Source organism: Protopterus annectens, chromosome 13.part0, assembly GCF_019279795.1.
Source record: "Protopterus annectens isolate FY-2018-M chromosome 13.part0, PAN1.0, whole genome shotgun sequence".
Classification (NCBI taxonomy): Eukaryota; Metazoa; Chordata; order Ceratodontiformes; family Protopteridae; genus Protopterus; species Protopterus annectens.
Genome location: NC_056747.1, coordinates 1,100,127,734 through 1,100,142,471, shown reverse-complemented (window position 1 = coordinate 1,100,142,471; position 14,738 = coordinate 1,100,127,734). Strand labels below are relative to the sequence as shown.

General features: G+C 44.7%; 1 protein-coding gene across 4 annotated transcripts in view; it reads right to left on the bottom strand.

The window, feature by feature from the left end:
- Window positions 1-14,738, bottom strand: part of LOC122788129 (speckle-type POZ protein) — a 1,772,079-nt gene that overhangs the window by 153,060 nt on the left and 1,604,281 nt on the right. The window lies entirely within an intron of this gene.

Genomic DNA, 14,738 nt, shown 5'->3' with positions numbered 1-14,738 from the left:
TCTGAGTAGTGGATTCCTGGCCTCCTGCAAAACCTGAAACATGTCCTTAGAGAAAAGGTGCCTAAAAGTTGACAAGTGTGGGTGAATCAAAGATCCCTTGTCCTGAGTGAGTAGGTTTATCTGATGAGATAACTTGTAGTGATGGTCCTTTACTAATTGTAGAAGATGGAACCAAGTCCATATTGGCCAAAAGGGAGTCATTACCGAGATTTTTGTTTGTCCTGTGAAATTTTCAGCAGGACTTTCTGAATCAAAGGGAAGGGGGGGGGGGTGCATTAAAAAAAAAAAGAAACTTCCTCTTCCATGAAAAAGGAGCCTTCCAAGCCTGAGGGGTGAGGGACCCTGGCACAGAAAACAGGAAGTTGTCTGTTCTGTGGGGAGGCAAATAAATCCAACTCTGGAGTACTCCACCGGTGAACTAGATCCAGGAACACATCTCTGTGAAGCTTCCACTCGTGGGATGGTGTCATGGATCTGATCAATGCGTCTGCCACAGAGTTCTGGGCAGACGGAAGGTACACTGTATGCAATAAGACTTTGTACTGAATAGTCAACTCCCACGCTTTGATTACTAGGTGACAAAGATAAGATAAGATTGCGTACACCCCTGCTTGTTTATGTGCCAAAGGACTGTAGTATTTATCTGAGAATCTTGAGAGGTCCTGGTAGAAGCAGAAGATGCAATGCCTGTATGGCTAGAATCAAAGCCCTCATTTCCCTGACATTTATGTGCTCTCTCCTCCGAGCAGGAGACCATAGTCCCAGAACCTTTGTGGAAGTGAAGATTCCTCCCCATCTTAAATCTGAGGCATCTGTATAAAGTTCCTGTACTGGTTGAGGAATCTGAAGAGGTAAACCAGGATTCTGACTGAGTTGCTGCATCTACCATCCTAGCTCTTTTTTCAAGCAAAGAAGAAGAATGACAGTAGCCAAGGGATGAGCAGGCCAAGACAAGACAGTTTTCAGAAACCACTGGAACTTCCTCATGTGAAGTTCTGCAAAGAGCAACATGGGAATTGTAAAGGCCATGAATCCAAGAAGTCTGAGGAACTCCTTGGCAGTGTTGGAAGGAAGAGGTAGAAGAGATGCCATGAAAGCTGTGACAGAAAGAGCTTTCTATGAAGGAAGAAATACCATCATCAAATCTGTTCTGAACCTGCACCTCAGAAAAATGAGATCCTGACTGGATGAGAGAGTAGATTTTTTTTAATTTACTGTGAACCCCAAGCCATGTAGAAAGGGAATAGCTAGATCCAAGTGTTTGAGCAGATGATCTGGACTGGATGGCCAGAAAAAAGTAGGTCGTCCAGGTAAGGGTAAACTTGGAGACCTTTCAGACTTAAGAAATAGCTGGGGCTAGACACTTTGTGAAAACCCATGGAGCAGTAGAAAGACCAAAAGGCAAAGCAGAGAACTGAAAGTGCCAAAAACCCACCGAGAAATGTAAGAATTTCCTGAAGTGTGGGTGAATAGGGATTATGCAGGTACGCATCCTTCAGATCCAGCGAAGCAAAGAAGGCTTGAGGACTTACAAGAAGGAGAAGACAGTAGGGATAACATCCTGAAAGAAGGCACCACCAGGAAGGTATTCAACATTGAGAGATCCAGAATGGGTCTCCAAGAACCCTCTTTTCTGGGAACCAAGAACACTCTGGAATAAAATCTCCTTTCTTGCAGATTTGAAGGGACTGGGTGAATGGTGTGTTGTAGAGACAGCTGAGGAAACAGATGAAGTTGATCTGAGGGTGGTTGAGGAATGCCCAGAAAGGGGGGAAGGGACTTCCAAGTCATGAAATAACCGCTTTGAATAATGGATATCACCCAGGAGTCGTGAGTGATCTCCCTTCAGGCTGAAAGGGGAAACAAAGGTGAAGAGACAGGTGGGTATGACTTGGAAATTGGGGGTGGATGTCACAGAGAACCTAGTCTAGACTGAAAGGGATGAAGCAGAAGTGAGTTTTTGACTGAGGTCTCCTAACAGATTTATGTGGCCTAGAACCAGAAGCAGTTGAGGAAGAGGAAGACCTGGAAGGTTTTCTAATAAAAGGTGTTTTAGCAGGGAAGTTCCTATGAAATTTAGGAAATGGAGAAATTAGCATGTGCTTTAAATCCTGGAGCTCCTTACCACCTTGAGAGTATTAAACAGTTCTGCAGCAGCTTTTCCAAAGAGAGCAGAATTATCCAATGGAGCATCAAGCAGTCTTGTCTTGATGTCATCTGGAAGAGCCTGTAGACACAGCCAAGAGTATGTCCTAAGAACAGAAGCAGAAGCTACAGACCTGCAGAAAGCTTCTACAGCATCACAGCTGCATTTATCGGAATGCCTAGAAACCTGTAAAGATGCAGCTAAAAGAGAAAGAGCCAAGGATTTAGCTTCTGAATCTGGAAGCTGAGACAGAGCCCGAGAAACTTGGGATAGCAAAGCTAGAGAATACCTAGACATATGGGTCTGGAAATTAACTGTGACACTCAAACCAGACTCCTTTGCAGTTACAGCAAATGCCAAGGCCCAAAAACTAGAACCAAACCAAGATACTGGGCCAGCACCAGTGGAAGTTGCCAAAAAATATGCATTTATTAAATAAACATATCAAGACAATTTAGGAGTGTAGACCACCACAAATCCAGCACAAAAGTGCCCTGCTAGAAGGAAGCAAACCGGTTTTGGCTGTATTAGCCTTCTTCAGTGCATAAATCAAACTAGAAATAGAAGAAATCACATCAGAACAGTGGTATATATAGCAAATTAAACACATCAATCAAATAATTAGTGCATAATAAATTCCTATCAAGGATATACTTAAATTAAAGAGATATCCATCAAATCACAAATAAAGAGTGGATTCGTATTAAAAATGTTTCAGAGATGTTCATTCAAACCAGGGCTGAGCAAACCTCCCAATTTGATTATCCATTTTCTTTCTTTGTTGTTTAAAATAGTGTGCCAACCACTTTTATGGGACCTGCCCCCGGTAACTTTATCAATAACTGTAAAATGGAAAGAAGCAGAAGGGTGCTAGAGTGTATGTTTGTAAAGTGCACTGGAAAAGTACAGTTGCATACCTACCATAAATGTAGATGTTCGACTGTATTCACTGTTGCAGTCATTACACTTGGGTTATCCTGCTGGCAGGCTACCCGCAGTAGGCCTGAATTCCAAAGTCCTAGTCCGGCGTCGGTTGCTGTCGCCTCTTCCCTGACGTCAGTGCGCCAGGGGTATATAAGATGCAGTCGACACCATTTTCTTCAGTTTTTCTTGCCCCAGATGTCAGGTGCCCCCAAAAGGGTAGGCTAAAAACATTGCTTATAAAAAAGCATGCACTAAAATAAACAATACCTTCATCTACAAGCAAATACACCAGGTAGGATGTATAGAACAGAGAAGTACAGATAAGTCCCAGCAAAGAAAAGGGGGATGGTGGGTGGGTAACCTAAACTGCAACAGTGACTACACTCGAACATCTACATTTATGGTAGGTACACAACTGTACTATGTTCATCGTGTTTCACTGTTGGAGTCATTACACTTGGGTTGAATCCCAAGGCTGAGGTTGGGCGGCTGGGTCTAAATAGAATTAGGAGTGGCTATGAGGCCCTGCACAACTGCAGTGGCAAAGCCTGACTGGATTTAGAGTAAAGAGGTAAGTGGTAGTACTTGGTAAAAGTGTGCACTGAACTCCAAGTTGCAGCCTCCAAAATTTCCTTGGTTGGTACTCCTCTGAGAAAGGCTGCTGATGTGGCTGCTGCCCTGGTCGAATGTGGCCTAATGCCCTTAGGCACTGATTTGCCATGCTGTGCATAGCAGAAACGAATGCAGTATCCTATCCATTTTGAAATAGTCTGCTTTGAGATAGCCTTTCCTTGTGATCCTGCAGCATATGCCACTAAAAGTTGCTCAGTCTTTCTGAAAGCTTTAGTTTTGTCCAAGTAGAAGCAAGCTGCCTGTGTATGTCCAAAGAATGTAGAAGTCTCTCCCCTTTATTCTGGGGATTTGGATAAAAGGTAGGCAAATGAATGGTTTGATTAAGAGCCACACTGGATACTACCTTTGGCATAAATGTTGGGTTTGTCCTTAGAGAAACCCTGTCCGGATGGAAAATGATAAAAGGTTCTACTGCCATTAATGCCTGTAATTCTGAGACTCTTCTTGCTGAAGTTATTGCTAAGAGCAGAGCTGTTTTCCACGATAAGAATTTTATCTCAGCTGCATTGGCTAGCTCAAAAGGAGGCAGTGTGAGTTTTTCCCATTCAAAATTGAGGTCCCGTGTAGGTAACGGTGCTCTCCTTGGGGGTCTTATGTTTTTGACCCCTCTGAGGTACTGCCTTAGCAGTGGATGTGAAAAAATAGGTGATTCCGTATTGTAATGAGCTGAAATGGCAGAAGCATGGATCTTAATTGATGAGAAGGAAAGGCCTTTGTCCAGCATCTCAGTTAGGTATTGTAAAATCTGAAGAATATTTGGAACAAGCGGGTCAATTCCCTGTGCCTGATTCCAAGCACAGAATCTCTTCCATTTTTCTGCATAAGATTTTCTGGTGCTGGGCCTCCTGGCTTCCAAAATGACATCCATAACTGCTTTAGAGAGAGGTGTGTTCTGAGTGGTTATATTATTTGCCATGCAGCCAGATTTAAGGTTCTGAGTTGGCTGTGCAGGATCTGATTGTTTTGTTGGGTCAGAAGATGAGGAATTTGAGGTGAAGTCCAGGCTGGGCCTTGAGACAGACTCTTTAGGAATGGGTACCAGTGCTGGCGTAGCCAGTCTGGGGCAATCAGAATCATTTTTGGCTTCTCTTGTCTGACCTTTAGGAGTACCTTGGGGAGGAGAGGCAGTGGAGGAAAGGCATAAACGGTCAGGGTTTTCCAGCTGAATGATAGAGCATCCACCTTCCATGCTTGTGTGTGACACATCCTTGTGCAGAACCTCTGTAGTTGGTAGTTGTGAGGGGAGGCAAACAGATCTATGTCTGGGCATCCCCATTTCTTTGTTATTATGCTGAAGACTTGTGGATTTAGTTTCCACTCGTGAGGATCCATGAGGTTTCTGCTTAGTTCATCTGCCAGAGTATTTGTCTTTCCTGGCAGGAATTGTGCTTGCAGATGCACTTGATAGGTCAATGCTGTGTTCCACAAAATCATGGCTTGCCTGCAGAGGGGGTAGGAATGTGTGCCCCCTTGCTTATGTACCACATGACTGTAGTATTGTCAGTCTTTAGCAATAGTTGTCCTGGATGGAGTAGATCCTTGAAGGCTGTCAGGGCATTCTGTACAGCTAGCATCTCTTTTTGATTGATATGAAGATGCCTTTGGCTTGTGGGCCACATGCCCCGAATACATTTTCCTGCCATGTGTGCTCCCCAGGCATAATCCGATGCATCTGTTGTTAGTGTCTGCCTGGCAGTGGGTAAAGTGAATGGCTGTCCCTTGTTGTGGTGACAGGCCAGTGCCCACCATCGAAACTCCTGTTGCAGGCAGGGAATGAGAGTAATTATTGTTTCAGGGCTGTGGCAATGTTGAGTCCAAACACTTTTTAGATACCATTGTAGCTTCCTCATATGCAGTCTTGCATATGGAATTAGCAGAATGCAGAATGCCACGAAACCCAAAGCCTGCAGAATTTTTCTTGCAGGTAACTGGGTTTTTGTTGCCATCATTTGGAAGTAATGAGTCAGTTGCCTTTGTCTGCCGTGAGATAAGCCATCTGGGCAGTTGTATTTAAGCTTGCACCCAGGAATATTATCTTTTGAGAGGGCACTAGTTTTGATTTATTTTCGTTTACTGTGTATCCTAGGCAAATTAGTAATATTTTTACAAACCCCAGATGCTTTAGTAGAATGTCCTTGCTCTCTGCTTGAATAAGGCAATCGTCCAAGTAGGGATACATTTGAATTCCTCTGTCTGCAGAATGCAATTACTGGTGTCAGGCATTTTGTGAAGACCCTAGGCGTAGTAGATAAGCCAAAGAGCAGTGCAGAGAATTGGTAGTACATTGAGCCAGCTATGAATCTGAGGTATCTTCTGCAAGACTGTCTGATTGGGACATCCAGGTATGCCTCTTTGATGTCCAAAGTTACGAGCCAAGCCTTCTTGCCCAGCATGGGCAGAAGTTGCTGCAGTGTCAGCATTTTGAATTTTGGAACGTCCAGAAAAGTATTTAGAAGAGACAGGTCCCAGTATTGGTCTCCAGGCTTTGTCCTTTCTGGGTACCAAGAAAAGTCTTGTTTAAAATCCTTGCTCCTGCTCTTGCTGTGGCACTCTTTGAATAGCCCTCATGTCCATGAGAGATGAAATTTGCTTTTGTGCCTCTGCCCACTGATTGTGTGGCAGGTCTGGCATACCTTTTGCCTTTGGCAGGGTGTGAAAGTGGAACATGTAGCCCTGAGAAACAATATTCAGTACCCGTTTGTCCTGGGTAATCATGTGCCAATTTTGTGAGTAAAGTGCTAGTTTTCCCCGTAAGGGTGCTGCCAAAAGGTAAGCGCTTGGCACTGGTAGTGGAAAGTCATTGGGACTGTTTCCTATAAGGTTGAGATTTGTCTTCACCGCTTTTGGAGGCAGGAACACCCCATTGTTTAGGCCTGTATGAGCCTTGGGGCTGTATCTGCCTCTTTGTGGCCTGTCTGACACTGGAAAGGACCAATTCTTAGAAGGTCAGTTCCTGCTAAATCTGGGTGACTGAACCTGTAAGAAATCCCTTACTCTCTGCATTGATTTTGCTTTATCCTCCATTTTCTTTAACACCTCTTCTGCCTTAACACCAAAGTATCATGCTGTAATGGAGCATCCAATAATTTTGCTTTAACATGATCAGGCAGACTCTGTTCCTTTAACCAAGCATGCCTTCGAATGACAGAGCCTGTAACTGCGGCCCTGCAAGAAGCCTCTAGTGAACCAAAACCACACTTGTTCAGCTGCATGCAATAAATCCTGCATGTCCTTGTTTTCAGGACATTCAGAGTTTGTCAGCATTTTCTGTTTTAGCAGAGACATTAGGTATTGCTGATATTTAAGCATGTGAAACTAGCAGTTTAAAGCACTTACAGCTAAAGGAGCAGAGGTGTAAACTTTTTTCTCCCATCTGCCCAGTGCTCTAGATTCCCTATCAGAGGGAACAGGGTTTTTTTGCAGTGGAGGCCTTGACCCCTTTGGGACTCTGAGAAATAGTTCCTGGGTCAGCAGCAGGGTTGGAATTTATGTGAATCTGGAACCCTGTAATACCTGTCTGGCTTAACTGGTGCAGGGGGTAAAGAATCTGGAGACAGACTGGACTCGGAAAATACATCACCTACAATGTCTATTACAGGAGGAATAGCAAGAGGTCTGTATTGAGGCAATAAAAGAAAGTGTCTTGAGCCTTTTCTTGGATTCTGAATAATCTTGGCTCTCCCAGTGGAAATGCTCCCTCATGGTGTGCAGGGTTTCCCCAAAAGAACAGTCCTCAGGAGGAGAGGCTGAAGGGATAGATTCTTCAGCATCAGAGTCCTCATAGGGAGGAAGAGAATATCCTTGTTCTGAAGAGGAATCAGAAGAAATAGAAACCTGATCAGAGGAATCATAGTCAATGTCTTGCCCAGGCCTTTTATCAGGAGGAGGATGGGAACCCCTGATCAAAGTAATAAGGTCCTCGGCTATTTTAAGCATCTGTTTCTTAGGCATGGATGACTGTCCAGGAGAATGCTGTACTTGTTTCTTTGTCTTTAAAGGTGTCTTAGACTTTGTCTTGGTTGCTGAAGTAGTCTTGATAGAAAGCTGTGTAGGTCTGAAAAAACCCTCAGAAGCAGATGTCTGCTCAGCGGCTCTGGACCCATCTGAGGGAGTAGTTTCCGTAGGCCCAATACCTTGAGTTTCCAGAGGCCTAGTTGTCTCCACGTGGGAGTCGGAGGCGGTCTGTGGCTCTGAGGTAGCAGGTGTCAGGGGCTGCGAAAGCACCTCACTGAGAACCGGCGACTGGCCTAAAAGAGGCTTCGTCGTCAGTTTTGGACCTCGGATGCCTGTCCTTTTCTTTTTCCTTGCGCTTTTTATGAACTCCGGTCGTCTGTTCCGACGGCATTATATAGGTTCATAGGTAGGTACTTGGCTATTGGCCCTAGGACCTATATAAGCCTAGCCAAAGGTAGCCAAAGGTACCCTGGCTTTCGCCACCCAAGAAAATTATCTTCCTGTGCCACTGTCGAGCAGAGCCACAGAAGTGATCCCCGGGGTGAATTTCCTATCTCCCATCCAATCATCAAGATTTTTCTTGAACAGTGCTAATGAGGAGCTTTGTTTGATACAGATAGGTAGTTTGTTCCAGAGTATGGGAAGTCTCTGGGACAGGAATCGATCCCTCCAGCATGTTCTGTTAATTGTGGTGATGAGGTTTAAGTCCCTAGAGTGTATATCCCGTAGGGATTGGGATTTCTTTAAGTGGAGCATGTCTAAAAGCTCTGGGTTTGAAATGGCTTTGTGTGTTAGGCAGAGATCGCCTCTGAGTAGGCGATATGCAACGGAGTAAAGCTGCAGTTTTTTGAGACGGTCTGCATAGGGCATCTCTGAGGCCAGTAACCCTCTTTGTGAGGTATTTCTGTGGCCTTTCCAGTTGTTGTAGATGTCTTGTGAGGTACATACCAAAAGGGGCATTCTAATCTATAATGGGTCTAATGAGTGACGAGTAGAGGGGAACAATGACCTCTTTTTTCCTGGATGAGAAACCTTTTGTGATGAGGTGTGCCACATAGAAGGATTTCCTGACTACTGTGGCAATGTGATTATCAAAGGAGAGACTACTGTCCACCTGTGTCCCAAGGTCTCTTATCACACTTTCGGTGTTAAGTAGACTACCACCTATGTGGTAGTTCATGGGTACTGAGTTTTTACCAAAAGGAATGACAATGCACTTTTTGGCATTGAGCTTGAGGCCATGGCTTTGACACCAGGCATCTGTCTCAGCAAGGCCCTTTTGTAGGATGTCCACATCTTTTGGAGTTTTGATTATGGCTCCTAGTTTGCAGTCATCTGTGAACCACGTTAGCCAAAGACCTTCTGTGTTGGCCTGTACTTCAGAGAAGTAGATACCAAACAGGAGAGGACCCAGGACTGAACCCTGTGGTACTCCACTTGTCACTTGTCTGAAGCTGGATTTGGAGTCTGCTACTTTCACAGTGTGGGTTCGGTCAGTGAGCCAGTTGGCAACCCATCTTGTGACATAGGGATTTATACCTAGTTTAGTGAGTTTATCTATAATTCCAGAGTGGGGGATGGTGTCAAAAGCCTTGGCGAGATCTAGATAGGCTGTGTGAACCACCTTACCTTCATGTACGGCTTTGGTGACTGCTTCAAAGAAGTCTATCAGGTTTAGGAGACATGATCTGCCTTTTACAAACCCGAACTGGGTGGGGTCCTGAGTTTGGAGATTACAAGTGTCATTGTTTATAAGTTCCATGATGATACACTCCATAGCCTTGCAGACCAGGCTCGTTAGGCTAATTGGCGGTAGTTTCAGGGGTCTGTGGTGGCTCCCCCTTTGTGGAGTGGGATAACTGTCGCTGTGCGCCATTCAGTGGGCACAAAGCCTGAGGTGAGGCTATGACTGAACATGGTACTTAGGTGGGGTGCCAGTTCGTTCTGTAGTTCATGTAGAACACAGCCTGGGATGTCGTCAGGTCCCATGGATGCTGTGTTCTTGGCTTTGGATAGTGGGTTTTTTACCTGTGCAGCCATGATTACAGGAACTTTGCATTCTTCTGGTATAGAGATGGGCCCTTTAGAGGATGACAGAGGGGTAAAGTTAGCACTGAACCTATCTGCCAGGATGTTGGCAATATCCGTTGGTTCTGTATATTTAGTGCCATTGTGATGCAACTCAGAACAGACCTGAGTGTTGCCATTGAGATTCTTGACATAGCTATAGAATGCTTTGTGGTTATCTTTAGAGTCAGTGGCAATTTTGTTTTCATAACTAGCTTTGGAGGATTTTATGAGGGATCTCAGCTTCTTACCGACGGTGACCAGGGAGTTTCTCCAATCATGGGATTTTACTCTTTTTGCAACAGTTTCTTTCTTCTGTTGTAGAGTTTGTTTATGGCAGGGGACCACCAGATTGGCTTCCTTTTTTTGGAGGATAGCATATTGGTTCTGTTAGGGATTGCACGATCCATGCACTCATGTAAGTGCTTATAAAGTGCATTTGTGTGGGATTCAGCAGTCATACCTCTATTGTCCGTCAGCATGGGTGTCGTGAAGTTTGCCACTTCTGTCTTAAGAAGCATGAACTTGGCTTTGGAGAAATTTTTTACTGTGGTTTCCCTAATGGGGGTGGGGTGGGGGAGGGATGTGGATGTCTAGGGTGATTAGCTTATGGTCGGATCTGACCAACGTGGAACTGACCTCTGGTGTGGAGCACCGGTTGCCCATGTTGGTAATAACCAGGTCTAGGATATTGCTGCCCCTGGTGGGGGTGTGGATAAGTTGATCCATGGCATTGGAATTTATGAATTCCAGAAAACGTTGAGCACAAGAGTTGGTACACGAGTAATTTTCCCAGTTAATGGTAGGGTAGTTGAAATCGCCCATTATTAGGTTGTTAGGTTGTACCCTAATATTTTCCAATGTATTAAGAAATGAGGAGTGGGAATCCTGGGGCATGGTGGAGGTCTGTAGCAAGCTACAATTTGGATTACGGTCTTGCCCAGAGTTAGTTGCACTTGGATAATCTCGGATGCATTATGCTGAGCAACTAGCCTGGAAGTGTGGATATCCTTAATGAATATGGACACGCCTCCGCCTTTAGTGTTTCGGTCCAGGTTAGGTGGCCGAAAGGTGTGGTATGAATTATAGCCTGGTAATGCAGGGGTACTCTCTGGAGCCTTGAACCAGGTCTCTGTCACTGCACAGATGTTGATGTTCTCCATTTTAAGGAGTGCCTCGAGAGAGTGCATTTTGAGGTTTAGACTTCTAGCATTGAGTAGCAATACCCTCAGATTCTTCTTGCCTGTATCTGTTAGGGTGGTGAATTTGTCATTTGAACCTTGCCTAAAAAAGGCATTATAGGGGTGGCTAGAGCCTTAGCCAGTATCCGGAATCCCAGGGGCAACAGGTGCAGGCCATCTCTGGCAAAGCATTATGGCTCGTCGATCATGTCTTCCCAGGCAGACAGATACTGGATCCCCTTAGAATGACACCAGAAGCTTAGCCAATTGTTGAAGTCAATCATTTTGTCCTTGTACTGTGGTATCATTCTGGGTGATGGCAGGATGTTACTCAGGGCTAGGGTCATACCTGCCTGGGCTACAAGATCGGACAGCTCCTCCATGTCCCTTTTCATGTAGTCCAAGGAGGTACGTCTCAGGTAATTCACACCAACATGGACAATGACAGAGTCATATTTGTACTTGTTGTGGAGTGACCTGAGTGCATGTGTTATGTGGCGGATCCTGGCACCCGACAGGCAGCTGACAGTAACTTTCTCCTCGTTTAGCCTGGTGAGTGGAACATCAGTGTGCCTGACTATAGTCTCACCTATGACTAGTGTGTTGGGTACGTTGTTATGCCTTATGGGCTGTGGTTGAGTGGCACACTGAGTTTGTGGGCTATGTGTCATTTGGGTTGTGCTGGGGGGTGGAGGTTGCTTGTGTTTCTGCTTTGGAGGTCCCTGTTGCTTGGGCAGGTTTTTAGTGAGAGCCTCCGCGAATGTAGGTGTGTGTTTTGTGTTTGTGTTTTGATGGTGTAGGTTTTGAGGGACTATGTGCCGAGTGTGGTATGGTGCAAGTGTTTACCTTCTCCTCTTGACTGTCTAGTCCAGTCTTGGGTGAAGAGAGCTTTGCTTCCAGTTTGGCTATATATGTGCATCTCTCACAGGTTGTAGTGTTGGGTGGTAGGAGGAGAGGGTTGTGTGTGTACATGAGGCAATTACTGCATTGCCCCAAGATGCCCAGATTCATCAGGTAGACAGGAGAAAACACCAGGGGGCTGACCCTTAGACATGCCTGGATAGGTGCTTATTTGTTAAGTACTAGAAACTGTTTTCCTCTAGACAGTGAGGAAAGTTGAGTGCTGTAGTAATTTTATAGTTAAACCTTCGGCCAAAATAATGGAAAGCAAAATCGTACCACTGCTTAATAGTGCGTTGGTTAAATCTAGCACAAAACCGACAACTAGCAACGTCGTGGTCAGGGTCTAGGCAAGGAATACAGTAAGAATGAAAATCCTTATGAGGTATTTGCTTCCCACAAGAAATACAATTGTTAACTTTTACTGACATCGGTCTGAAGCAAGAAAAAGTTTCCCCAACGGGGTACTTAGCTTTACTGAAGACTTCGGATATGAAATTCAATTTCGAAAATCTCAGGAGTCGGCCGACCGGCACTTGTGAACTGCTTTTGCTTCAGGCACCGCGCGGCAAGAAAAACTGAAGAAAATGGCGTTGACTGCATCTTATATACCCCTGGCGCACTGACGTCAGGGAAGAGGCGACAGCAACCGACGCTGGACCAGGACTATGGAATTCAGGCCGACTGCGGGTATCCTGCCAGCAGGATAACCCAAGTGTAATGACTGCAACAGTGAAACACGAACATGTTTATGATTTCTTATGTCACTCATATGTTCCGAAATTCTGATACGTAATGGTTTGGATGTCTAGCCTACGTAAAAAGCTGAGCAGTGACAGGAGGCCGGATAAACCACCCAATCTGAACCACAATTGGCCAGAAACCTTATATCAAAATCTCTATTAGTGTTGGGACCGGTAAATTCCTTAATTCTGAAAACTCTAGCACAATGTGTGCAGTGACCACATGGGTAAGTACCACATAATTTATCACCCGTAAATGCATGTTGTGCATCTCCAGCTGGAACCTGGGAGGTGTGTTTATAATGGCTCAAAATTGAGCATAGATTTTTTTTCCCCATCTAAAGGTTCCAGCCGGACACACACAACATACACTTATGGGTGATAAATTATGTGGTACTTACCCATGTGGTCACTGCACACGTGCTAGAGTTTTCAAAATTAAGGAATTTACCAGTCCCAACACTAACAGAGATTTTGATATAAGGTTTCTGGCCAATTGTGGTTCAGATTGGGTGGTTTATCTGGCCTCATGTCACTGCTCAGCCTTTTTTACGTAGGTCAAACATCCAGACCATTACGTATCAGAATTTCGGAAAATAGGAGTGACATAAGGAATTATAACCTTTCCAATGCACTTTACAAACATACACTCAAGCACCCTTCTGCTTTTTTCCATTTTACAGTTATTTATAAAGTTACAGGGGACAGGTCCCATAAAAGTGGTTGGCACACTATTTTAAACAAGAAAGAAAGAAAATGGATAATCAAATTGGGAGGTTTGCTCAGCCCTGGTTTGAATGAACATCTCTGAAACATTTTTAATACGAATCCACTGTTTATTAGTGATTTGATGGATATCTCTTTAATTTAAATATATCCTTAATATGAATTTATTATGCACTAATTATTTGATTGATGTTTAATTTGCTATATATACCACTGTTCTGATGTGATTTCTTCTATTTCTAGTTTGATTTATGCACCGAAGAAGGCTAATACAGCCAAAACCGGTTTGCTTGCTTCTAACAGGGCACTTTTGTGCTGGATTTGTGGTGGTCTACACTCCTAAATTGTCTTGATATGTTTAATAAATTTATATTTTCTGGCAACTTCTACTGGTGCTGGTCCTTTATCTTGGTTTGTTTCTGGTAATCAACTGCCCTCATTGCAAGGGTTCGAGAAGTATAAACCTTCTAAGCTAACCTCGCTAAAATATTACTTTCTTTTGTCTGAAGGAAGTAATTTAGTAGAGGGGACAACCCAAGAGGATATTTCAGAAGATAGAGACCACTGCAGGGTCTGCTGAAGGACATTTAAAAAGAAACTAGGAATTCTCAAGGACCTTGCAGAAATGGTCAGGTCTTTTGGGAGCTGGTGCCTGTGAATTTGGGGTCTTGGAAGAGGAAGCAAAGGCATCAAGGGAGGCTGAAGGCACTGGAGGGACAGGTGCAGGGGCCTCCACTTGAAGCAAGTCATAGTAGCTCTTTTGTTCCTATGAAATTTGAGAGGAATCCCACTTCCCTCATCTTATTGACTGTCTCCGTAAAAGAGAGTTCTTCCATGGGTAAGTCTCCCCCACTGGATTCTTCATCTGGGGAGGCATATTCCAAGGGGGAAGGAATCTGTGTGGAATATACTAAGCAATCTTCATCTGAGGTAGACCCTGTACTGGGATAGCAGTGAAAGGGGCAGCACAGGGGAGGAGGAGAAGGCAGGGCCTGAAACAGGAGAAGCTGAAGCCAGAGGCCTGATGGCCATCAAGACATTAAGACCTTGAGAGAAAACTTCCCAGTCCAACATAGGAGTAAAGAAGGCACTGCAGAATGTTTAGTCTTTTGTTTCTTTTTAGCAGGTTTCTCTACAGCAGGGGCCAGGCCAGGCCTGATGTAGGCCGAACAGCCAAAGCTTCCTGTTGCAAGGAAACTGGGGCAGTTCCCGAGTCCTCAGAAATAAGTAGCCGTAGTTCCCCCAAATTGTCCGAACTGGACATATGCATGGCCTCAGATGTACTCGGATCCACACTCCTGATGACCTCCAAAGCGATTCCTGCTGGAGAGAGGGACCCTACCTCCGACCATACCATCGGGTTTTCACCAACCTCAAGGGGTACATCGGACAGAGGACACACAGCCGAAGAGGATATGGGCCTAGCTTTGCCCACCTTCCTCTTCATGGATGGCTCAGAGGAAC